Source organism: Hemitrygon akajei, chromosome 27 (genome assembly GCF_048418815.1).
Source record: "Hemitrygon akajei chromosome 27, sHemAka1.3, whole genome shotgun sequence".
NCBI classification, from domain to species: Eukaryota; Metazoa; Chordata; class Chondrichthyes; order Myliobatiformes; family Dasyatidae; genus Hemitrygon; species Hemitrygon akajei.
The window spans coordinates 15,873,419-15,897,982 of NC_133150.1; the positions used below are offsets into that span (position 1 = coordinate 15,873,419).

At 41.6% G+C, this 24,564-nt stretch overlaps 1 protein-coding gene and 1 long non-coding RNA gene across 5 annotated transcripts in view; one reads left to right on the top strand and one right to left on the bottom strand.

Moving 5' to 3' along the window:
• The window catches only part of LOC140717148 (receptor-type tyrosine-protein phosphatase R-like), a 76,894-nt gene extending 74,295 nt beyond the window's left edge, over positions 1–2,599 (bottom strand). Inside the window, exons 1-2 of one of the 4 annotated variants that reach the window (XM_073030422.1) lie at positions 2,468–2,578; positions 2,021–2,074 (exon numbers count right to left, since the gene is read on the bottom strand). The gene's annotated coding sequence lies outside the window, so the exon portion shown is untranslated. Of the gene's footprint in view, positions 1–2,020; positions 2,075–2,144; positions 2,291–2,467 lie in introns of those variants that run through there. The other 3 variants (XM_073030421.1, XM_073030420.1, XM_073030419.1) reach the window with 3 other exon arrangements.
• LOC140717150 (uncharacterized) lies at positions 1,996–23,612 on the top strand. Its single transcript, XR_012096463.1, has 4 exons — positions 1,996–3,129; positions 5,375–5,462; positions 17,327–17,508; positions 22,731–23,612. It is a non-coding gene; the product is annotated as an uncharacterized lncRNA (long non-coding RNA).
• The last annotated feature ends 952 nt before the right edge of the window (positions 23,613–24,564 follow it).

Below are 24,564 nucleotides of genomic sequence, written 5' to 3' on the forward strand. Positions count from 1 at the left end.
ATTACTACACAGATCTTCAGTTCCAGTGGAATTAAATTTCGGAATTTGAAGTGTCCATTAAGTTTATGCTACCCTAACCTCTATTTATCATATTCTGCTTAGGGAAATAAAATATTTACTCAGGTAGTGTTTGAAATCATAGAATTGTTGTGGCCTATTTGGCCCATGTAGTTTGTGAGAACAATCTAATTTGTTTGATTCCTGGCCCTTTTCCTTACTTATTTCCCACAAATTCATTTTGAAGCGTGAAAATGAATCTGCCTCCAACATTCTTCCAAGATCACATTCCAAACTGATTTTAAACAATGCCATGGGGATTTCTGATATGAATTAAATTTCTAACTCAGGCATTTATAAAGAAAATGAGCATAACTGGGAAAGAACATTGAAATCAAAATTCATTCAGACACTTGCCCCAAAGTATCACATCAATACAACAGCTGCTCTACCATATGTAATAGTATTTCTTCCTCAATGATAAAATTAAAGAAATGTTACACTCAGAAGGCCTATCTTGACTAAACAAACACACACAAAATGCTGGTGGAACACAGCAGGCCAGGCAGCATCTATAAGGAGAAGCATCTTGACTATGCTGGTTTATAAGTTATATTCAGAATTTGCTATATTTATGTCAATTATATGTTCTGTATAAAAAGTTCTTTGTAATCCAATCATTGTTGACAGAGTATTACTCAGAATTTATTATTTGGGTAGGAACGTCACATGAGTAGGTTAGGCTGTGTTTACAATGAGTGGCTAATCCATTATTGTTTTAGAGCCATGTCTTAGTTGCATATCCCTCCCCACACCTCACTGAAGGCTGGCAAAGGTGTGTCCATCACAAGTATGATAAAAGATATCACAAAACTGTTCTAACTCTGAAACAAGCTGAAGTGAAAACTTTAATTGAGTTGCAAATAAGAACATAAACAAAAAAAAAGTCAGTGTTGTGAAAAGGAGATTCATGTTCAAGTTTCCATAATCCCAACTCTTCCATTATTACACCTTGGGGCAACATTAAAATGTTTAGTCAAATAAACTTAATGGATTACTCTAAAACTTTACCATTCTTGTTCATTTTAAAGTTATATTTTATTGACTATATCCTCTAGTTGCTTAATTTGAAGCAACTGAAAACATTTAGTGAAAGTTTCCTCACTTCAGCTGCACCTACTCAAATATTTTCTCAATCCATATCTTCCTTCAATTGAGGAATGGCTAAATTACTTCACCATTATACAGAATCTGATAAATCCGGTTGGCAAAAAAATGAGCAGTGGTGACTTGGCCACTGGGAATGTATAGTTGAGAGAACCTTTTCTCAAATGGGATTTTGAATTTAATACGTCAGAACCATGGATTGCTGCCGCATTTGCTTAAAAGTAACAGAAATGTTTTCAGACATAAATTCTCTTGTACGCATGGTATAGTTTGAGAATATCTCTAATTTGTACGTAATCAAATGGCTGCAGTAGAAAAAAATAACAACTGATATTCAAGAGTTTATCAGCAGAAAGCTCAGTTTACAATTACAAAGTCCTGGGATTTGCAATGGGAGAGCCATTGATCAGGTAATCGTATCTTAATGACAATTAGACTATTTATAGAGACTATAGTTCAGGTTTTTTTTTGCCACATGAGTTCTCCTACTTCAGTTAGAAGTTGTCGTGGTTAATAGGAGTGTTATTAATTCTACATTTTAAATATAAACTTCTGTTGAAGTAAAGTAAAATTAACCAGAAGGAGCACTCCATCCATGTAGCCTACTTTCACTAGGCTGTGTTATGTACAAAGACTACATGCGTTCATATATTATTAAGGCAAATAATTGGTTCTATCATTTTGGCTCATTCATTATTTTAATGTTCACTAATTTATGAATCTAATAACTGCTAACTCAATATGCTATAATGTCATTTTAATTATTTGAATGAATAATCACCTTCAGTGACAATGCAGTTGTCCAATCTGTGTCCATTTTAAATTATGCACAATTATTTTAAGTCATCTTGCTTACCTGATGTGTTTTGGCATTTTCCTAACAATATCTCAACACAGACTGTGGCACCAGCTGAAAAACATCCATCTTTATTACTTTACTTGAATCGAACAGAGCAGAAATGTCTCAAGTAATTACTTACCAGCAACAGAAGTACATTTAAAATGCAAGCAGAACAGTACTACACCACCACTGCATCAGCTGACTCAAACTGTATGCAAGAAGTTTGTTTCTTAAAGTGCAGAGCGCACAGTAGAATGAAAGAGAAAAAGGGCAGGAACAGGCATGTATGTTAAGTAGTTTCACAATGCCGTCAACATACTTCAAACTCCAAAGCTAACAGGAGGAGCCAAATTGGACTTTGAAAACCAGTCCAACTGCAATTTATCAGGTTTAAACCCATTCAAGGCAAAGTGAATTTCTTGTACTTTGTGCTTCCTGTTTGTTTTTTCACTTAGTACTCACCTAAAACCAAAGCTGAAGTATCAACAGAAGCTCCGTGTTTCTTTCTCTCGCTCTCTAACTGTGTTGTAATCCTTGTACAAGGGTGCATTTCCCTGAATGCTCAGGAAGCTGCTTATCAGCCGAGGTTCTTCTTGCTGCTTCCTCCCACACCACCTACACATAGGCCTACGCAATTTCATCATCTACTTCAGCTGCAAGCTGAAAAGGTGAAATAAAAGGTTGTATCAAAAGCACATAGCGGCAAAATGAGAATTGTTGACACATCTTAATAACTCTTTTCTAAGACACTGTAAAGTTTTGAATGCCTGTGTTAACCTGTGCCAAATGCATTAACTTTAAAAGAGTTATTGCACAGTTAAAACATGCACAGCACACACATTTTGTCACACCATGGTTTCAAGCTGTCTGATTCAGTGAAATTTAAGATGTTCCTCTTGTGGTTTTGCAACATTGTTTGGACAAATATATTAACATTTTGAGAATATTCTTGGAACTTTGATATTGCTAGCATATAATGCACATAATTTTTTTAAAAAAGGCTCAATAACTGTTCAAATTCTCTATTTTTTTGTTTTAGAGGGAAAACATGGGAATCCTGGAGTTCATGTTTCCATCAAATCAATAAGTACTCAAATGTGTACAGTGTTGCTGTGAATGAGGAAGTGAGTTTTACATGGCAATTTGCAAGTACTTTTCCTTCTTACAAATAAAGATAACCTAAATAACTTGCTGCTTCTTTTGAGAGCGTAGGACCCTCTCCTTCCAGTTCATAAATATAATAGAAGCATTTAACCACACGATTAACAGTTAGAATCAGAATACTTTTTTTTTGTTACTGTCAGTAAACAAGTTTGATCTGCACTGAAGCAATTATTTTGGTATCTGAGGCTTCATGGGCTGTCAGAATGTGTGAGGGCCAGATGAACGTGGCTTCACCACACGAGCCTATCCGCCATAGCACCTCATACCTCACCACTCAAAACTCTGCAGCCTTACCTCTCCTAGCCACACATATACATCCACTAGTCCTACACTTAAACCAAATCCTAAGGTCCAAAGGGGCACACACCTGCACTGACCCTCGACACACCTTGATAAGCCCTGGCCACACCCCCACAAACCCGATGACCTTTGTCAGGAGGGGCAAGATCCAAGAAAGGCAAAATTGCTGCCATTTAACCTGATATAGCAAAACTGTAATGTGTAGGAATTTGTGATGTAAACTCAGTAAATATTGCTTCACTGAAGAGTTTGCTAAGCAACTGAATATGATGGCTTATAGATTTTTTACCCCTTTTTTAAACACTAACTGAAATACTTGACTGTTTCTAAGTGCCTTGACACTGCTGCTGTCTGATTCACATCAGGGTAAGGAAGATCCAGTACAAAGCTGGGCCCAACAGAGCTGCTATTTGTAAAAGAATGCTCAGGAGGGGAAGGGATCGGAAAGGCAAAGTAAAAACGAGACAGAATAAAAACGCGAATCAGCCATCCTACATCAACCTCTCTGTTCTGATCAATCATAAGATTATGAAAGTGTTTTGTACTCCCAACAAATACCTGAGAGGAGAAAAGAAGCGAAAATGTATTTCAAATTAAAATGTTATCCTGGGTCATTATCATTTAAACTTGCCCAATAGAATCAAAGAACTTCTAACTGCATTTTGTTTAATATCAAATAATATAATATTAACGAACAGTTATTTGATATTACACAAAATGCAATTAGAATTTCCCTGGAAAGTGAATATCCATCACCAACTAAGATCCAGAACAGGAGAATGAAGCCTTGATATTGAGGTTCATCAATATGTCATGTACTATTCAGCTTTACAAAAACATTTCCAGGATTATTTATTACTGACAGTTTATTAAGCCTGAAAATTTAAAATAATATCTCACGTAAGTTGTTTGCCAAGAAACCTCAGTATAAATATCAGAAGCATTGAGGATTGTAAGGAATGAAAAGGAGAACAGCAGAAAGATTCAGTGACAGAAAGTAGAACTGCAATTCATATCTCAACCTTTGGATTCTGTGACGGACGGCTCGTTCGACTGCAACTCATTGCTACGTTCTTCTGGTTCATAAGGATTGTGCCAGTGTTTGGAAATGCTTTGTAGTTTGTAAATCTTTTAAAATTCAGTAACCTTTAATAAATCAGAAATCCGCTGTGAGTGCTAAATGAGTGTTAAGAACTATATGTGTAGATTTACATGTGTATCACTAAAAATAAAATAAACGGTGTTTAAGCTATTTCTTAGCTGGAAGTAACTCTGCCAGTAGGTATTGGCAGCTAAGTCCTGCCACAGAGACTCAACAGGCAAGTAAGCTAGTCCTTAAAGAGTAGGTGAATACTGTATAACCTTCCATAGATAACTATATCGGACAGGTCTTAAAATCATATTTTGGGTATAGGATTTTGCATACTATCTCAAGTTGAAAAACAATCAACGGCTGCTAGCAAAATTGATCTCCTGTGCAATTACTTATGCTCTGAAATCATAATGGGAATTTATGGGAGAGAGAAGCAAAATTTGCTTGAATGACTTAAATTTCCTGGAAACTATACGAAATTATAATTTATATAACAGACAGGTACATTTAATGCATGGCACATGCAAATATATTAACTTTAGAATTAATGCTTGTATCAAATCAAATTGTAAAGCATTTACCATTATCCTGTCGAATATGAAACCTTAGCTTGAATTATTTTCTTGCTGCACTGTGGTATCATTGTTTTCGCATGCTTCTTCAAAGAGGAAAAGGTTCAATTACTGCACCAGAAAACACAGATATTGTGGTGATATATCTGAAAGTTTAAAGTTCAGAATAAATTTATTATCAAGCTCCATATATGTCATGATATAAAACCCTGATATTCATTGTCTTGTGTGCATTCACAGTAAATAGAATCAATGGAAGACGGCACCCAACAAGACAGACAAGAACAAATGTGCAAGAAACACCAAACTGTGCAAATACAGAAAGAGGGTAATGATAATAATAATAAATAATCTATAAGTATCGAAAACATGAGACGAAGAGTCATTGAAAGAGCTATCACATGGTACAGCTGAATATTTTGAATACTAAGATGAGTCTGGTGGCCTAGTTGAGGTTGGGGGTGAGGGTGGATGAATCATCCCACAGATTCCCATGACCCTGGTGATTAAATGTGGTGCTTGGTGAGAGTACATCAGCATTCCAGTCCCTGACAGAATGAGCAGTGCGATGGCTTGTTATGTCACAGTCAGGCCAAACCAATCTCTTCAAGACTGCTGGTGACATTAAAGATCTGTTCCCATCCATTTTTTGCCAAAGACATTGGAAGCAATCCCTGGATATGATGTAATGTCATTTGGCGCATTTTCCTCTAGTGACATTTGAACAGAACTGAATCTGGACAGTAATGTTTGAGCTGTTTGGCTTAATAAATTTACAAATATTCTAATGTTCTAATATATATATATATATTTAAATCTGTTTGCTTTCCATCTTGGTTTCATTTTGAGAAAATTAATCTCATGCTGTCTGCTAGATGGACAATTCTAAACCTATCCAATGCTGTGAAAATATTCTCACAGAAAACACACTAAAAAAAAATTCAAAAGGTCATGGTAAAATTTTTTGGAGGGCTATGTAGGATGGAAGCGTTAGGTTGATCTTGGAGAAGGTTAATCGATTGGCACAACTTCAGGGGCCGAAGGGCCTGTAATGTGCTGGAGTGTTCTATGTTCTATTTTCTATGTCCTAAAATGCAAAACTCAGCTAATTAATTGTATTGAGGACTGTACTGATCTCACAAGTAACTGGGTCATAACTGATGAACTTGGATGTCAAACCTCAGCTTTTCTGTACAAGATCATATCTATTAGCAAAACAACCAATGATTAGTAATTTGGATCTTGGTTATCTGTTTAATGTAATTTATTAATATTCTGAACATTATCAGAATATTAATTCAATAAGGATTCAGGAATAAGGTGCCACTTTTTTCTGTCTTTCCAAGCATTTGTTGAGCAGATTTTTAGTAATTCCTGTTACAGTCCTCAGTATCTCTCCAGTGGAATATCTTTCCAAGTATTAACACTTCCAGTAAGTAACACAAAGATCCTGACATAAGAAACTGTAGATGCTATAACCTGGGGCAAAACAATACAAACTGCTGGAAGAAATCAATGGGTTAGGCAGCATCTGTGGAGGCAGAAGGTAGTTGACATTTCAGGGTGGCATCAAGGTGCAGGATCTCAACATGAAATGTCGACCAACCCACTGCAGAGCTCCTCCAGCAGATTGCTTTCTGTTCCAAAATGTAATCCCTTTATCAGAGGTTTGATTCATCAATTGTTTTAAGATTGTGTTCATTATTGATGTTAGTCTACTGAATCATTTATTTCCCTAGACAGCAAGCCTAGAACACGTGGCATTCTCAGGTAGTCTCCTATCCAAGGACTACCAGGCTTGGTACTGGTATTAGATATTTATATGGAACACAAGAGTACTGATCCATGCTTGCTGTAACAGAAGTAAGAATATTTAAATCAGTGCTAAATATAAGATCAATGTATTTGAGAATAATGTTATAGTTTACTCACATCTATGTTTACATCACAAGTAATAGAGAAAGGATTGTAGGTGATGGAAATTTAATTCCTGTAACCATTGAGTTTAGAAAAGGGCGGGAAGAGGGATTAAGTGTGGTAAGAGTGTAGGTGCAATAGAAACCTGATATGACTGTCTAATGCCTGCAAGTAATCCAAATAAATCTGGCAGCATGCGGAAAATATTCTCAGGAAAATCTGTCTGGCCATTTGGATATTGAAATCTTTATAAGAGGTATCAACAGCAACTATGGGCTTCCTTGGAGTCTTGGAGATCTGCCAGACGTAGAAGGGCCAATGGCTATTAGTTGCAGCTGAGAAGAACACTGTTAATATGCACAGCGCATCATGAAAACTGTGCTAGGATTTTATTTGGAAAGTCTTAGAGATAAATTTGGTGAAAATTTTGTCAGCATTGTAGTTTATTTATGACGTCTTGCAGAGAAATATTCTTTTTAGAACCTCGTAACCAAATAAGCCTGAGGTCTACCACGCACATTGCCAAAACAGAATAGCAAACAACAAGAGTCAGAGTCTTCGGCATACCAGGGGGCTGCGTCTCAACCTGCATTTTTACAAGAGGGAGTGGAGCAGCTGAAAGGTGCAGCTGACAGAAAGTAATGTCTTTCACATTGGAAGTACAGATAGAGGATGAACTTCCTCAGAATGTATGAACACCAGCCCTCAAGAGGTTCAGGACATTGTGTCAAGTGTCAGACATTTGGACTATAATGCAGTAAGTCATGGTACCTACTGAGTCTGGTAGCTGAAAGAACAAACCAACGAGTTGCACAGAATCTGTCACAGAAACTGAAGGCTGAGGAATGAATTCTAGTTCCTCCTTCTGTCACCCCATCTTTCTGCCATTCTCCTTGTCATTCCTATCAATTCCCACAAGGCTTTCTAATATTTATTCTAGTTTGCTACTGGCTGACATAATTTATATGTGATGCTTTTCATGTCTGAAAATGTGGAGGAGGCTTGATCCAAAAGCGGAAGAGCGGAGATGATTTAGTAGTAAATGATACTTTACTAATAAACTGCAAAATAGCAATCCACAAGGAGCCACAAAATAAGAAAGAGCAGATACTTCATGCAACGAGGCAACAAGGTAACGAAGTAACTGAAGGCTAAGGGCAATTGGCTGAGGTTCACATGAGAGAACAAAGATTGTGGATGAGAGCTGTGTTTAAACGAGAGCAAGTGATGATTAGAAATGAGTGCCAATTTGTAAGCTAGATGGAGACTGGGAGGAGCATGACAGGACACTTTCCTATGGACAACGCCTGACTCAAGGCGATCTGGATGGCTCCAGTGGAACTCACTGATGAGTGATGGATCCAAGATGAAACTGGAGGGCTCCCTAGCCCTCTCCTCCAGGGTACACCTACTTTCTGCGATGGCTGAGGCAAGTCCATCTCCCAACCCCCATCCTCATCACATTCTACAGGGGTTGTATTGAGAGTATCCTGAGCAGCTGCATCACTGCCTGGTTCGGAAATTGCCCCATTTCAGATCGCAAGACCCTGCAGCGGATAGTGAGGTCAGCTGAGAAGATCATCGGGGTCTCTCTTCCTGCCATCACGGACATTTACACTACACGCTGCATCCGCAAAGGAAACAGCATTATGAAGGACCCCACACACCCCTCATACAAACTCTTCTCCCTCCTGCCGTCTGGGAAAAGGCACTGTAGCATTTGGGCATTCACGACCAGACTATGTAGCAGTTTCTTCCCCCAAGCTATCAGACTCCTCAATAGCCAGAACCTGGACTGACACCTTACTGCCTTATTGCCCTGTTTATTATTTATTGTAATGCCTGCACTGTTTTGTGCACTTTATGCAGTTCTGTGTAGGTCTGTAGTCTAGTGTAGTTTTTGTCTGTGTTTTTTTACGTAGTTCAGTCTAATCTTGCACTGTGTTATGTAACACCATGGTCCTGAAAAAACGTTGTCTCATTTTTACCATGCACTGTGCCAGCAGTTATGGTCGAAATGACAATAAAAGTGACTTGACTTGATTTGACAACCTTCCCAGTATACCAGGCATTGCACACCCCATCCGCAACAACGTGAATCAGTCAACCAGAGAACTCCATACATTGGACTGCCTTCCACCATCCCTGGTTCCAGAGGTGCTCGTTCAGGTGGTTTGAGTGGACAACTGGCTTGAAGCAGGACACATGGAGTGTAGGGATCCTGAGGGACGGTGGCAATTGGAGACGGTATGTGAGCGGTTTTCTGCAGAACCAATGAATTGGGGCGAGAGCTTGCACGAGTTGATGCACAGGGCCAGATCTTAGGTGAACAGCCAGACATGGGTCCCCAGCTGGAGCAGTCTGTCTGGTCACCAGTGGCGGTTAGCCTGGCAGAAGTAGGCATGGTCCTCCATCTCCACTTCCAAGTACTCAGGCATTGGCAAACTAGGGTCCTGCCATACCAGACCTCTACTGTTGGTTTCTCCATGAGGAACAACAGGGGTTGATGGCCATGAAGCATGTGAAATACCTGTGGCAGAGGTGGTATGTAGATTGTGGGACATTTCGGCCCAGAGCAGATGCTCAGAGGTGGTGAAGCATTGTAGAAACTTCTCCACCTGCTGACCGGATCTTCCTGACTGTCCGTTGGTCTGTGGAGGATAACCTGAGGACAAACTCACCGAGACGTGGAGGAGGGAGCAGAAGGCTCGGCAGAAGCGGGAGACAAATTGTGGGTCCTGACCTGACACAATGTCCTGGGGGAGGCCGTAGAAGTGAGCTACATGTTGGAGAACCAGGTCCACTGTCAGACATTTGAGGAGAGCAATGATGCGGGCCCCTTTGGAGAACCAGTTCACCACTGTCCTAATCACCATGGCCCCATCAGAAGGTAGTAATCCCGTGGTGAAATAAATGGCAATGTTGGACCATGTCATTGAGGGACTTACAGGAACTGCAGGAATCCAGAGGGCCACTACTTGGAGGAATTGGACTTGGCACATTGAGGGAAGGCAGTGATGAATTGACATACATCTGGATTATTGTGAGCCACCAGAACCAGTGATGTAGACAGTCTAGGGTCCATCATGTGCCTGGATGGCCAGAGAGGGATGAGGAATGGGCTCACTGGAGTTCTTCACAGCACAGAGCTGCTGGCACGTGCATGAATTGTCAGGTGTGTTGGCCCGAGCAGGTACATGCATTATGGCCTGGTGGATCCGGTTCTTGAGATCCCAAATGATTAGACCGAGGGTGACAGCTGATAGGGTGATCCCTTAATGTTTTTGGAGCTGGGTGAATTGGAGATGGTGTAGATGTATTGTTTGAAGTTAAGGACCTCACAAGCCTGATGTGGGTTAAGTTGGTGGGTCAGTTGAATGGATATGAGGTTTTGGTGGTCAGTCCAGATCAGGAAGGTCTTGGTGTTTCCCATTAGTCAATGTCTTGATTCTTCCAAAGCCCATTTGTTGGTGAGAAGCTCCCTGACTCCTACTCGATGACAATGTTGTGTAGATTTGAACTTGCACGAGAAGAAGATGCAAAGGTTTGTCTTTCCATTTGGTCTTCACTGGGGTGGCCCAGGTGCCCGTGTCGATGTGTCCACCTTACCACAGAAGGCCTAGCTCAACGTTCAAAGTAAAATTATTATCAAAGTACATATATGTCACCATATATAACCCTGAGATTCATTTTCTTGCAAGCATACTCAATAAATCTATAACAGAATAGTAACCATACTAGAATCAATGAAAGAACACACCAACTTGGGTGTTCAGCCCATGTGCAAAACACAATAAACTGTGCAAATGCAAAAAGAATGAAATAATAATAAAAACTAAGCAATGAATATTGAGAACATGAGATGAAGAATCCTTGAAATTTAGTCCATAGGTTATGGGAACAGTTCAGTGACAAGGCGAGCGTAATTATCCCCTCTGGTTCAAGAGCCTGATAATTGAGGGGTCATAACTGTTCCTGAATCTGGTGGAGAGAGAAGAATCCTGCTCCAGACAGTCCAATGAAGCCATACTGTAGCACTTTGGCAATGTAGTAATTCTTGGCTCAGGAGGGGAGAGGGAGTAAGGATGACCTCGGGGAGAAGTAGTGTGGTCTATGAGGTGGTGGAGTGGTTTCCCTTTTACTGACGGCATGGCTTAATTTGCGGAAGTTTGGTGAGGTTGCAAATTTCCTCTTTCTCCTCGGACTTATGGGGTGAAGACAGCTCAGGTTGGAGGCAAGTGGTTGGGCAGATGACCAAGTGAAGTGAGGGGCAACCCGAGGTGAGAACAGTGTTAGGTGGGTCAATAAGGAAGAATTGGATGGACTGCAGTATTCTGCGATGCCCATGTCCCGTACACAGGCTGTGTGCACTTTCACAGATCCAGGAGGAAATCCATCAATGGCTGTGATGCAGAAGGGTTGAGAGGTGGTCAGTTGGGAGTCCAAGCTGCATACAGAGTCCAGTTCAGAAAGTTGGCTACTGCACCAGAATCACCCGAACATCCCATGTGCATAGAGCCATCAGGGTGTGGAGGAGGACAGAGAGAATGAGTCGGGCTATAGTGCTGGAACAAGAGGGCAGGGGGAGCTTACCAGATTGAAGGCCCTTTGTCCCTACCTGGTGGTGCCATTTACCTGGACGGAGCGGGCTCTTGATGCAAGGGTAATATCGGCGGTTCCACAGAAAGCACACAAGTGGAGGGGGGGGGGGGGGGGGGTTGGGTGAGAGATTTCTCTCTAAATGGATGGGTTCTGGAGGCATTGATGATGAGGGTTCTCCAGCCTGAAATGGTTCTGGGAATGGCACCGGGGTTCTGGCTGATGATCCGGAGGGTCGTTCCATAACATGCTTGTTGATTTGAAGAGCCAGAGCGACAAAACTTTCAAGGTTGGTGAGTATCTCCTGTGTATCTCCAAGAGGCTTTGATGGTATGGGCCAGCACTGCTTCTGCATTCAAACCTCACTCCACTGTGAAGGTCCTGAATTCCATGGTGTAATTTAACACTAAACCTGAGCCTTGCTGCCCTCGAGGTAATAATCTGCAGCCTCACATCCACTTCCCATCACAGCTCAGCAGAAACATCTTCATATTTATTGAAAATGTTTTATTGTCCCAGTTAGTGTCAGTCAGGGTCAGAGCTCTGCCAGTCGAGAGAGAAATGACAAAGGCAATTTTGGCTCAGTATGTAACATACAGAGATGGAAGGAGCTCAAATTGTATGACGCACTAGGACAGGAAGTTGCAGTATCAGATTAGGGATCTGTCGAAACATTCGAGCAACAGAATCGGGGGCTCCGGGGGAGGTTGACTGACACTGTGTTGCTGTATCGAGAGGGGAGAGTTGGTTGAGAGTGGCTAGCAGTTAGTCAATGGTTTCCTGTTGCTTTGAGATCATGAGCTCCTGTCGACAGATGTCTTCTTTTAGGCGAGCATGCTCTGCTGGGACAGTGGTTGGTTCACTCATCCTGTCTGAAAATGTGGAGGAGGATTGACCCAAAAGCAGAGCAGTGGAAATGATTTAGCAGTAATGATATTTTACTAATAAACTGCAAAACAACAAGCCACAATGGCCACAACATAAGAGAGAGTAAGACTTAACACTATAAGAGAACAAGGTAATCGAGTGCCGGCTGGTTCATGCGAGTGAACAAGGATTGTAGTTTAGAGCTAAGTTTAAATGGGCTGCAGGTGGTGATTTGGAAATGAAGGGCAGCTGACTCCTGTGTTAACTGGGTGGACTGTGGGAGGTGCTCACCTGGGCAGGCCTGACATTTCAGATACCTTTTCTTAGACAGAGTAATTCACACAGACGGTCTAAAACAAGGGTTCCCAACCTGGCATCCATGGTCCCCTTGCTAAGTGGTATTGCTCCATTATAAAAATGGTTGGAAACCCTGCTCTAAAAGCTTCTGTGGACAGAGATCCCATGCACCCGAAGTTAATGGTGTGAGGGCTGACTCTCTGAGTACACAAATATAGCAACTATTGATCGATCATTCTTATGACCATGTTCGGTGTGCTAAGTAACACGTCAATCTGGTCTTCAAGCTTCCTTGAACTCAATCACAATGCTGCAAAAAACCCGGCCAGTGCAATTCCCCATCAAGAAGGCCTCAAAGTCCTCCACTACTTTCTGGACAATAGACCTCACCAGTTCCCCAACACCACCACACTCCTCAGGTTGGCGGAACTGATACTCACACTTAATAACTTCTCTTTCGGCTCTTCCCACTTTCTTCAGACCAAGGGTGTAGCTGTGGGCACTCGCATGGGCCCCAGCTATGCCTGCCTCTTCGTGGGTTATGTGGAACAGTCTATGCTCCAAATCTATACTGGTACTGCTCCCCAACTTATCCTTCGATACATTGACGACTACATTGGTGCTGCTTCCTGCACCCATGCTGAGCTCGTCAATTTCATTGACTTTGCCTCTAACTTTCACCCAGCCCTTAAATTCATTTGGTCCATCTCGGACACTTCTCTCCCCTTTCTCGATCTCTTGGTCTCCATCTCTGGAGACAGACTGTCCACTGACATTTTCTATCAACCCACTGACTCCCATGACTACCTTGATTATACCTTTTCCTACCCTGTCAAATGCAAAAACTCTATTCCCTATTCCCCGTTCCTCCGTCTCCACTGCATCTGCTCCAAGGATGAGGCTTTCCGTTCCAGGACATCCCAAATGTTCTCTTTCTTTAAGAATCGTGGTTTCTCTTCTGCCATCATCAATGATGCCCTCACCCGCATCTCCTCCATTTCCCGCACTTCGGCCCTCACCCCATCCTCCCATCACCACAACAGGGACCGTGTCCCCCTTGTCCTCACCTACCACCCCACCAGCCTCCAGATCCAGCAGATTATCCTCTGCAACTTCCGCCACCTTCAACAGGACCCCACCACTAAGGACATCTTTCCCTCTCTACCCCTCTCTGCTTTTCACAAGGATCATTCCCTCCGCGACTGCCTGGTCCACACGTCCCTCCCCACAGATCTCCCACCTGGCACCTATCCCTGTAAGCATAAGTGCTACACCTGTCCCTACACTTGCCCTCTTACCACCAGTCAGGGCCCCAAACAGTCCTTCCAGGTGAGGCAACACTTCACTTGTAAGTCTGTTGGGGTAATCTATTGCATCCGGTGCTCCCGGTGCGACCTCCTCTACATCGGCAAGACCCGACACAGATTGGGGGATCGCTTCGTCGAGCACCTACACTCCATCCTCCACAACAGACAGGATCTCCTGGTTGCCACTCACTTCAACACTCCTTCACATTCCCATTCAGATATGTTCATACATGGCCTCCTCTACTGCCATGATGAGGCCACACTTTGGTTGGAGGAACAACATCTCATATACCGTCTGGGTAGTCTCCAGCCCCTTGGTATGAACATCGAATTCTCCAACTTTCGGTAATTCCCTCCCTCTCCCTTCCCCCATCCCACCTTCACTCTGTCTCCTCTTCTAGCTGCCCATCACCTCTCATGACTCTGCCTTCTTCTACTACCCATAGTGCTTTCCCCTTAGATTCCTTCTTCACCTCTCCTGCCTATCCCCTTCCTGCTTCCCCTCCCCCACCCCTTGATCTTTCCTCTGACTGGTTTTCCACCCTCCTCCCACCTTCTTTACAGGGCCCCTGCCCCCTCCTTCTTTAGGCCTGACGAAGGGTCTCGACCCAAAACGTTGACTGCTTCTTTCAACGGATGCTGCCCGACCTGCTGAGTTCATGCAGCTTTTTTGTACGTCAAAAAACAACCTTTCTCTATCACCCTTTGCTTCCTGTCATTAAGCCAATTCTGTATCCAATTAGCCAACTGTACCTTCCATCATATGATCTAACTTTCCATAACAGCTTACTATATGAAAGGCCTTACTAAAATCTATATTGCCCTGTCCTGATAAACCTACTTGGTTATTTCTTTAAAAGCTCAATCAAATTTGTGAGACATCATCTCCCATGCAGAAAGCCATGCTGAATATCCCTAACTTACCGACCACAGATATCATGTTTACTAGCTAATAGTTCCTACTTTCTCTTTGAACGCCCTTCTTAATGAAGACAAAGCTTTAGCCACTTTCTAGTTTTCCAGCACATTGCCCATTGCTAATGGTGATTCATACATCTCAGCTAGGATTCCTGTAATAACTTGTCTAGTTTTCCTTTCTTTGTGGATATACTTGGTCAAGGCTCTGGTTAGGTTACGGCATTGGCAGTCATTGAATTTTTGCCTACTACTACCATGCAGCTGTCTCCATCATCACCCCAATTTAGCTCCATTTTTCGTTTTTTGCCTGTCTCCACCCATCCTCCACCTGGAATCTGTCCCTACGTGGGTCCATCTGCCTATAAACCTTCACCCATTGTCGGTCCAGGTGGCTCCTGAATCCCTACTTCCCTTCTCCTCTTTATGTCGTCTATTTTTCCTCTTTGCACTCAGTCCAGATGAAAGGTTTTGGCCCAAAAAGTAACAATTTCATTTTTCCTACCAACACATTTTGACCCATTAAGTTCCTCCAGCAGATTGTTTCTTGTTCCAGATTCTAGCATCTGCAATGTCCTGGCCGGTTGTTCGGAGTCAATGAATACTACTTTCAATAGTGATTACTGAGGAACCACATCAATGAGGTCTAGGAGCAGTACAATCAAAACCTTCAAAAGAACATCATTGAACAAGCCAATAGAATGCTGGAGGCATGCATCATGTACAAATGTAGTTCTGAAGACAATTCCAAAGTGCAGAGCTTAGGTCTTCATATTGTGCATCACACAATATACTATAAACTAGAAGAATTACAAGAATATGTACACAACGCTGGAAGAACTCAGCAGGTCAGGCAGCATCCGTGAGAAAAGAGTAGCCAACGTTTCGGGCCGAGACCCTTAATCAGGAATTGGGGTCTCGGCCCGAAACGTTGGCTACTCTTTTCTCACAGATGCTGCCTGACCTGCTGAGTTCTTCCAGCGTTGTGTATGTATTCTTTGATCCACAGCATCTGCAGTTGTATTTTTGTGTTAAGAATTACAAGAGCTGTGTAATGCACACATTCACACTTTGGATGACAGCCAGGATACTGATGCATAGGAGAAGAAAGGGGGATGTTGGTGCAAGTGAACTAGAAGAAGGCAAGAAGCATTTTTCACTGGATTATGTTCACCGTGGTGAGTTTTCCCCAAGCTTCAAAAATCCTGTATTATGATACGCAAAAATGCAACATATTTAGAACATAGAACATAGAAACATAAAAAACCTACAGCACAATACAGGCCCTTCGGCCCACAAAGCTGTGCCAAACATTTTCCTACCTTAGAAATTACTAGGGTTACCTATAGCCCTCTATTTTACTAAGCTCCATGTACCTATCTAAAAGTTTCTTAAAAGACCCGATCGTATCCGCCTCCACCACTGTTGCTGTCAGCCCATTCCACGCACTCACCACTCTCTTGAGTAAAAAACTTACCCCTGACCTCTCCTCTGTACCTACTCCCCACCGCTTTAAGCCTGTGTCCTCTTGTGGCAACCATTTCAGCCCTGGGAAAAAGCCCCTGACTGTCCACATGATATTTAAACTCTGTGACTCCCATCTTCATGGTTCCAAAATAAGTGATCAGCCATTCAGGATATCCAGGGTGAGGTACCAGAGAGCAGGAAGACAGCTAATGTTCTGTTGTTCAAGAGAGTCTCTAAGTATAAGCTGGAAAGTTATAGACCAGTGAGCCTGATATCAGTATTGGGTTACTTATTGTACGGTATTTTAAGGGAAAGGATATATATGTACTCGGATTGACAGTGTTTGATTAGAGATAGTTAACATGGCTTTGTGTGTGGTAGGTCATGTATAACCAAAGTTATAGAGTCCTTTGAGAAGGTTACCAGGAAAGCTGATGAAGCAAAATTAGTGGATGTTGTCTACATGATCTTGGACAAAATCATGCTTGGGAGGCAGGTCCAAAAGTTACAGTCGCTTAGCAGTCAAGATGAAGTAATAAGTTGCATCTTAACATTGACTTAGTGTGAGAAACCAGACGATTGCCCCTCTGACTGGAGGCCTGTGACCATGGGCCTCCAGGGATCAATGCTGGGTGTGGCGTTGTTAGTCATCTATATTAATGATTTGGAGGATAATGTGAACTGATCGGAAAATTTATGGATGACTTGTGGGTGTATTGGACAGCGAGGAAAGATAACAAAGCCTCAGCAAAGTTTAAAGAAAATTTATTTTCCAAGTACATATAGCTCACCATATACAACCCTGATGTGTGTTTTCTTGCAGGCAAACACAGTAAATCCAAGAAGCACAAAAGAATCCAAGAAAGACTATACTCAAAAGGATGGACAAACACCCAATTTGCAGAAGACAATAAACTGTGCAAATCCAAAAAGAAAAAAACAAAACAAAATAATAATAAATAAATAAGCAATAAATATCAAGAGCATGAGATGGAGTCCTTGAAAGTAAGTCCAAAGGTTCAGTGATGGGGTAAGTAAAGTTAACTGAAATTACCCCCTCTAGTTCAAGAGCCTGATGGTTGAAGGGTAAGAATTATTCCTAAACCTGGTGGTGTGGGTCCTGAGGCTCCTCTATCTTCTTCCTGATGGCAACATCAAGAAGAGAGCATGACATGGGTGGTGGGGGTCCTTGATAATGGATGCTGCTCTCCTGTGACAGGTTCTCCATTTAGATATCCCCTGTGGTGGGGTAGGTTTACCCGTAACGGATTGGGCGATATCCACATTTTTTTTGTAGGATTTTCTATTTAAGAGCACTGGTGTTTACATACCAGGCTGTGATGCAGCCAGTCAATATACTCTCCACCACACACCTATAGGAGATTGTCGAAGTTTTAGATATCATGCTGAATCTTCGCAAGCCTCCAAGGAAGTAAATTGCTGTGCTTTCTTCGTACTGGCACTTACATGCTGGGCCCAGGACAGATCCTCTGAAATGATTACATCGGGGAACTTAAAGTTGCTGACCCTCTCCATCTCTGATGCCCTGATGAGGAGTAGCTCATGGACCTCCTCCTGAAGTCAATAATCCTCCTTGGGCTTGCTGATGTTGAGTGAGAGGTCGTTGCAGCACCATTCAGCCAGATTTTTCAATATCCCTTAATATGCAAAGATGCTGATTTGTCACCGTGTTTGACTCAGCCAACAACAGTGCTGACATCAGCAAAGTTAAATATGGCATGGGAACTATGCTTGGCCTCACAGTCATAAGTATAAAGTGAGTAGAGCAGGGGGCTAAGCACACAGCCTTGTGGTATATCTGTGCTGATGGAGCAGAATCTAGACCACCAGCAAAAAAATGGGCTGGAAAATGGCAGATGGAATTTAACATAGAGAAGTGTGAGGTTATGCACTCGGGTAGGGTGGAAGGGACTAAACGGAATAACAGCTCAGCATGGACTGGATGGGCTGAAGGGCTTGTTTCTGTGCTGCAGTACTCTGTGATTATTATTATGAAAAGAAATGTTTTCACTCAAAGGTTTGTAGAGACTCTGTCATGAAGTAATTTCAAGATTGAGAGAGATTCATCTTTGGATATTAAGGAAATCAAAGAATATGGGATTAGTTGTTGAAAGTGATGCTAAAGTAAGCATTCTATTGCATGGCAGTGTAGGTGCGAGGGGTGAATGTCCCTATTTCTTATAAATAACAGTGGTGGCTGGACAGTTTGGATGCTAAAATATGAAGAAGAGTTGGTATAAAGAGTGATGAACTGGAATAGACTCATGATGGCAGACTGAGAGGATGTAAATTATTCACTGATCAGGATATAGGTAAACGTGTTACCATGACTACATTTCCTGATCTGCTGAAGTGGCAGCATAGATTCCATGAGTCTGGGCCCTCCTCAGCTGCTGAGTTCAACTATGCCTTCTTCCTCTCATGCCCCCCTTCCCCCCCCCCCCCCATCAGCAGAGAAATTAATCGCCTTGTACATTTTTCATCATGGATCAAAAGAGGGACATGCATATTAGGAAAATGCCACTTAGCTTTGCTCACAGCTGATTTGATGTCTCCTCAATTAAGTAAGATTCAATTAGTTATATGAATTACAATGAAATATAATTTGCAGCTTTTACACAATAACAGCCTGTGTCATAACTGTAGCATCTGGAAGACATGAAATGTCTTTCATCTGCTTTTCTGATTGCTAGAGGGAAGACTACCTCCAGGCCTGACATAACTTGCCTTGTCCTAAAATGAGCTCATTTGCTCTGGAGGGTAATGCTAGGATATAGTCTCCTCACACAGCAGCAACTTGTGGTGATATTTTTCCTGCCCATACGGCACAAGATGTCCTTTGCACTGTCTAAAATGGAACTGAATAACCAAATGATAACTAGAGTAATAATCAGTCTTTCTTTGCACTACTGCTAAAACGGGACGTGGCAGGACTGACTTTGGGGTGCGGAAGGCAATGGGGTTGTTGTTTAGGTGACCTATTCCTGGTCCTATTTTCCTTCATTGTGTTCCAGTGAGATTTCTTTTTTCTGCTGCTCATCTCCTGTTCCAGGCAAGCATTTGCACTAGAACTGTAGCGTAGCAATATGAATGCTTCCCTGAAATTCATGCATCCCCATTTAAAAGGGTGTGACCCAGTTGATTGAGAACTCTGAAAATAAAATGTGTGATTTCATTGGGTTGCAGTTTTTATTTAGTACACTCAGAGCCACAGTCCTAATAGTTGCATAGAGGGCTGATTCAGAGGTGAGTGAACTTTAGTTAACACTTAGGTCATGCTTCTTTAAGCTGCAGATTTCTTGGAAATTTTTTGCATTTGAGTCCACAAGCTCTTGCCACTGTGTGGTGAACTACATATACCTGTCTGGACTGCTCCTGTGGCTCCTCCCACAGACCCCTGCTGACAGCTCCTGTGGCTCCTCCCACAGACCCCTGCTGACTGCTCCTGTGGCTCCTCCCACAGACCCCTGCTGACTGCTTCTGTGGCTCCTCCCACAGACCCCTGTATAAAGGCGATTGAGGCCTGATGCCCGGCCTCATTCTCCAGGATGTAGTGTTGTTCATTCTTCCAGTCAATAAAAGCCGATATCTCGCTTCTTACGTCTCAGAGTGAGTTATTGATGGTGCATCACACTGGCAGCCCACATAGCCATGGGATTAAACTTTGTCCCTTAATATCATCTAGAATCTTGGAATTGCCTACACAGAATGCACAGTATAGTATAGTGAGATGAAGGGAGGCTATTATTGCATTGTGGGACATTTGACAATCAACACTGGTGCACCTTGGGATGTGTGCTTAGCCCACTGCTCTGCTCTCTTTATACTCATGACTGTATGGCTAGGCACAACTCCAATGCCATCTATAAATTTGCCAATGATACGACCATTGTTGGCAGAATCTCAAATGGTGATGAGAGGGTGTGCAGGAGGGAGACATACCAGCTGATTGAGTGGTGTCACAGCAACAGCCTTGCACTCAACGTCAGTAAGATGAAAGAGATGATTGTGGATTTCAGACAAGGGAAGGTAAGATGAGGGATAACATACTAACCTTCATAGATGGAGCAGAAATGGAGAGAGTGAGCAATTTAAAGTTCCTGACTGTCAGTACCTCTGAGGATCTAACCAGGTACCAATGTATCGATGCAACTATAAAGAAGGCAAATCAGCAACTATATTTCATCATGAGTTTGAGAAGATTTGGTTTATCACCTAAACACTCAAAAACTTCTACAGATGTACCATGGAAAGTATTTTGGCTGGCGGCATCACCATTTGGTATGGTGTGGGGGGGGGGGGGTGTTACTGCACAGGATTGAAGTAAATTGCAGAGAGTTACAAAATTAGACAGCTCCATCATGGATACTAGCCTCCCATCATTTCCAAGACATCTTCAACGTCCGGTGCCTCAGAAAATCAGCTTCCATCATCAAAGACCCCCACCACCCAGGACTTACCCTCTTCTCATTGTTACCATCAGGAAGGAGGTACAGAAGTCTGAAGGTACACAGTGATTGAAGAACAGCTTCTTCCCTCACTATCCGATTTCTAAATGAATGTTGAACCTATGAACTCTATCTCTACTTTTTTTTCAAATATCTGTTTTTACACTGGTTAATTTAACTATTTAATATACTCTGTGTGTGTATGTATAGTAATTCAGTACTGTTTCTATATTTATCATGTATTGCTGCCACAAATTTAACAAGTTTTGCGACATATTCTGGTGATATTAAACCTGATTCTGATTCTAATTTGGTAACCAAACTCTGAACAAGGTGAAAGGTCAGATTGAGCTAATTATTTCCAAATTAATTCCTTGGATTCATTCTCTGAATTAAGTTCTCCAAAAGTGTTTGTTACCTTGTCTTGCCCTGCAAGTTATTTGCCATCATGCATTATATTCAAGTTCAAAGAATGTTTCTGTTCAGCCCACTGTACTGTTTGTGCTCACGTTCGGGATCCTTCTGCGATGAATTTGCAGGCGCTGGCATTCCAATCTGCAAGCCATGTTGAAAAAGCAAGAACTCAGTAGCCATTCTAACCCGGAGTCTATCAGTATTTGCATTTCTATAAACAATCCTCAGATGTTATTCTATTCTAAAGGCGTACTGTGAATGTAATTGGTCATACAGTGGTATCACCCCTGTAACAAAACCTCTTGATACAAACAGCTTTAAATTTGAATGGGTTTTCACAGACTATGTATGTAACTGATTTCTCAACAGGAACCTAAAACTTTTGAAAATATTCCCAAATCGTTTTGTAGAACATAATAAAATATAGCAATTTTATACAAGTGGATATCAAACATGTATTTGCACATTCAGCACAGAGATATATAACTGAAGCACTAGAACTCTCATAGTACTAGATGTCACACTTTAACTGGGAATGTACAATGATCTTTTAGTCAGGTAGAGAACCCATTTAGATTTGTTCTGTCCAGCCCAAAGAATAGAGATGTTGGATGGAGAGGTAGATTATAGAGTATTATAGTAACATTTTCTCCTACACAAGCTACATAATTTAAATAGTAGATAGATATTCATCATATAAACTCTTTAAACTTCAATAGGTTAAAATTGTGCTCCATGATCTTTGGACTTTAGAGTAGGTTCATCATGGTATGTGTTGGATGTCATTGGTCCAAAATATCATTAAATAATGCTAAAGCAAGTAGCAATGATAGATTTTAGTTGCTGTGAAGTAAACAGAGGAAGGAGTTGTTGTGTGTGTTGATGAGGTTAGATAAAATAGCATTGCGTGATACTCATGTGATACTGTTGGAGTAAATAGCTTATGGTTTGCTGCCCAATCCATGCAATTTGAAGTTAAAAAAAAAAGAAAAGCATGTGGTTTATGCAGAACAACTTCTTGTTTTGAAAGCAAAGTTCTGTGACTTACTGAATTACAACATGAATTGTTGAAGATGCTCAACATCTTCAGCAGGATCTTTCGAGAAGGAAACATTTTTTATATTGATGCCTGAATTCTTCCCACATTTTCCATTTTGATTTTAGATTCTTTATTTCTCCTAAGGGTAGTGTTGGAAAAAAAATTATGTTTATTTTTCACATGTATATTGAAGCATCAAAATATACAATGAAAGGAAGTCAGTGCTCCTTTATTACCAAAGAACCCGGCGCTGCAATCAATGAATTGTGACTAAATTATTGTTTTATCCATGTGCTTGCTTCCAGTTATTTGGAACATTCACAACAGTCGTCTTTGCACCTTGTGATCAGGAAGAAATTTCCTATTAACACGTTATTCAGCTTCCATGATGGTCAAAGAACACAATTACAACTTGAGGTATCAGTGGATGAAAGCAGAACTGGTTCTTATATGGCTCAATGGAACTGCTTATGAAAAAATATTCTAAAATAACCGTTATTATAGTAATGGATATGAATGTTCCATCTGGACCTTGCAGATTTTCTTAAAGTGACATCAGTTGTCAACATCCATTGACAGAGGAAGGGGGAATTATGATGACATGAGCAGAATTTGCATCACCCACTCAGAATCTTATCACAGTTAAATTCAACCACAAGCTGTTAAGATTTTTTTCCATTAGCAGTAATCAGATGCCCATACATTTCAATGAAATAAAAGATGGGCCCAGTACATCATGAGTAAAGCCCTCCCAACAACTGAGCACATCGAAATGAAACACTGTCATAGGAAAGCAGTATCCATTATTGGAGATCTCCATCACCTAGGTCATGCTCTCTTCTCGCTGCTGCCATTAAGTAGAAGGTACAAAAGCCTCAGGACTCACACTACCAGATTCAAGTTATTACCCTTCAACTATCAGGCTCTTGAAAATAAAAGGAGATAACTGCACTCACATGGCCCATCATTTTAATGTTTCTACAAACAATGTTCTCACTTTAAAGACCCTTTATCTCAGAATCTCATGTTCTTATTTTTTATTGCTATTTATTTATGTTTGCATTTGCACATTTTGTTATTGTTTGCACTCTGATTGATCTTCCATTGATCCTGGCATGGTTTCTGTTCTGTAAGTTTGCTGAGTGTGCCCACAGGAAAATGAATTGCATGGTTGTCTATGGTGACATATATGTACATACTTTGATAATAAAATTGACTTTCGACTTTGATATATGTGTCTTTTTTACATGACTATGTCTTTTGCTCTCTGTTTTAAGTGGGCTGTGTGTGCTTTGCTCCATGGCCTCCTGAGGAACACAGGAATGCAAGACATTTCCACTGTATCCAGGTATGGTCGAGAGATAATTAAATTTGATTTGATTTGAACTTCAAATGTTCTTCAGTAACACAAAAGGCAGCTTCAACCTGTTGCTAGTGAATAGCAATAACGTAATTCTTTGGAGACATGAGAAATGCAGGTGCTGGCATCTGGAGTGAAAGCAAACTCGGGTCAAGCAGCATTTGAGGGGAGAAAGGGGCAGTGACATTTCAGGTCCGAACCCCATGTCAGGACAGAGAGAGAAGATGGCTGGTACAAAGAGAAGAGGGGATGAGTTGTGACAGGAGTCGATAGGTGGACTAAAGAGGGCTGAGAGATTATGGGTAGAAGGAGCCAACTGTGGGAGCAGTAGTTCTTTTGTTCTTCAAGATGTGAACACAGCAGATTTTTTCATTAATCTCTACTGTGGAGAGTTTTTGTGTTTCTCTCACACCTCACACACAGTTATTTGTTGCAAAGTTAAGTAGAATGGCACTATCCTGAACAAATCCAACAGACAGAGCACCCTCTACTGTTGGGCACTATCCAAAGAGAGTGAAAACCACAGAAACCACACAGAGAAGTTAGAGGGGAGAGGGAGAACAAAGGCAATATTGGCAACTGAATGGAGACTGAACGATACTAGTGGTGATGGCTCTGGCTGAGAGAGGTCCACAAAGCCTTTTTGATTGTAGCTAATCTGTCAAGCAGAAGGAGAGGAATGTGAACAGATCAGAGAAAGACAGGAAAAGCAATGTGGAACTGTGAAATTTCTGGAAAACTAAAACAAGCCAGAGTGCCAGAAATACTTTAGAATCGAA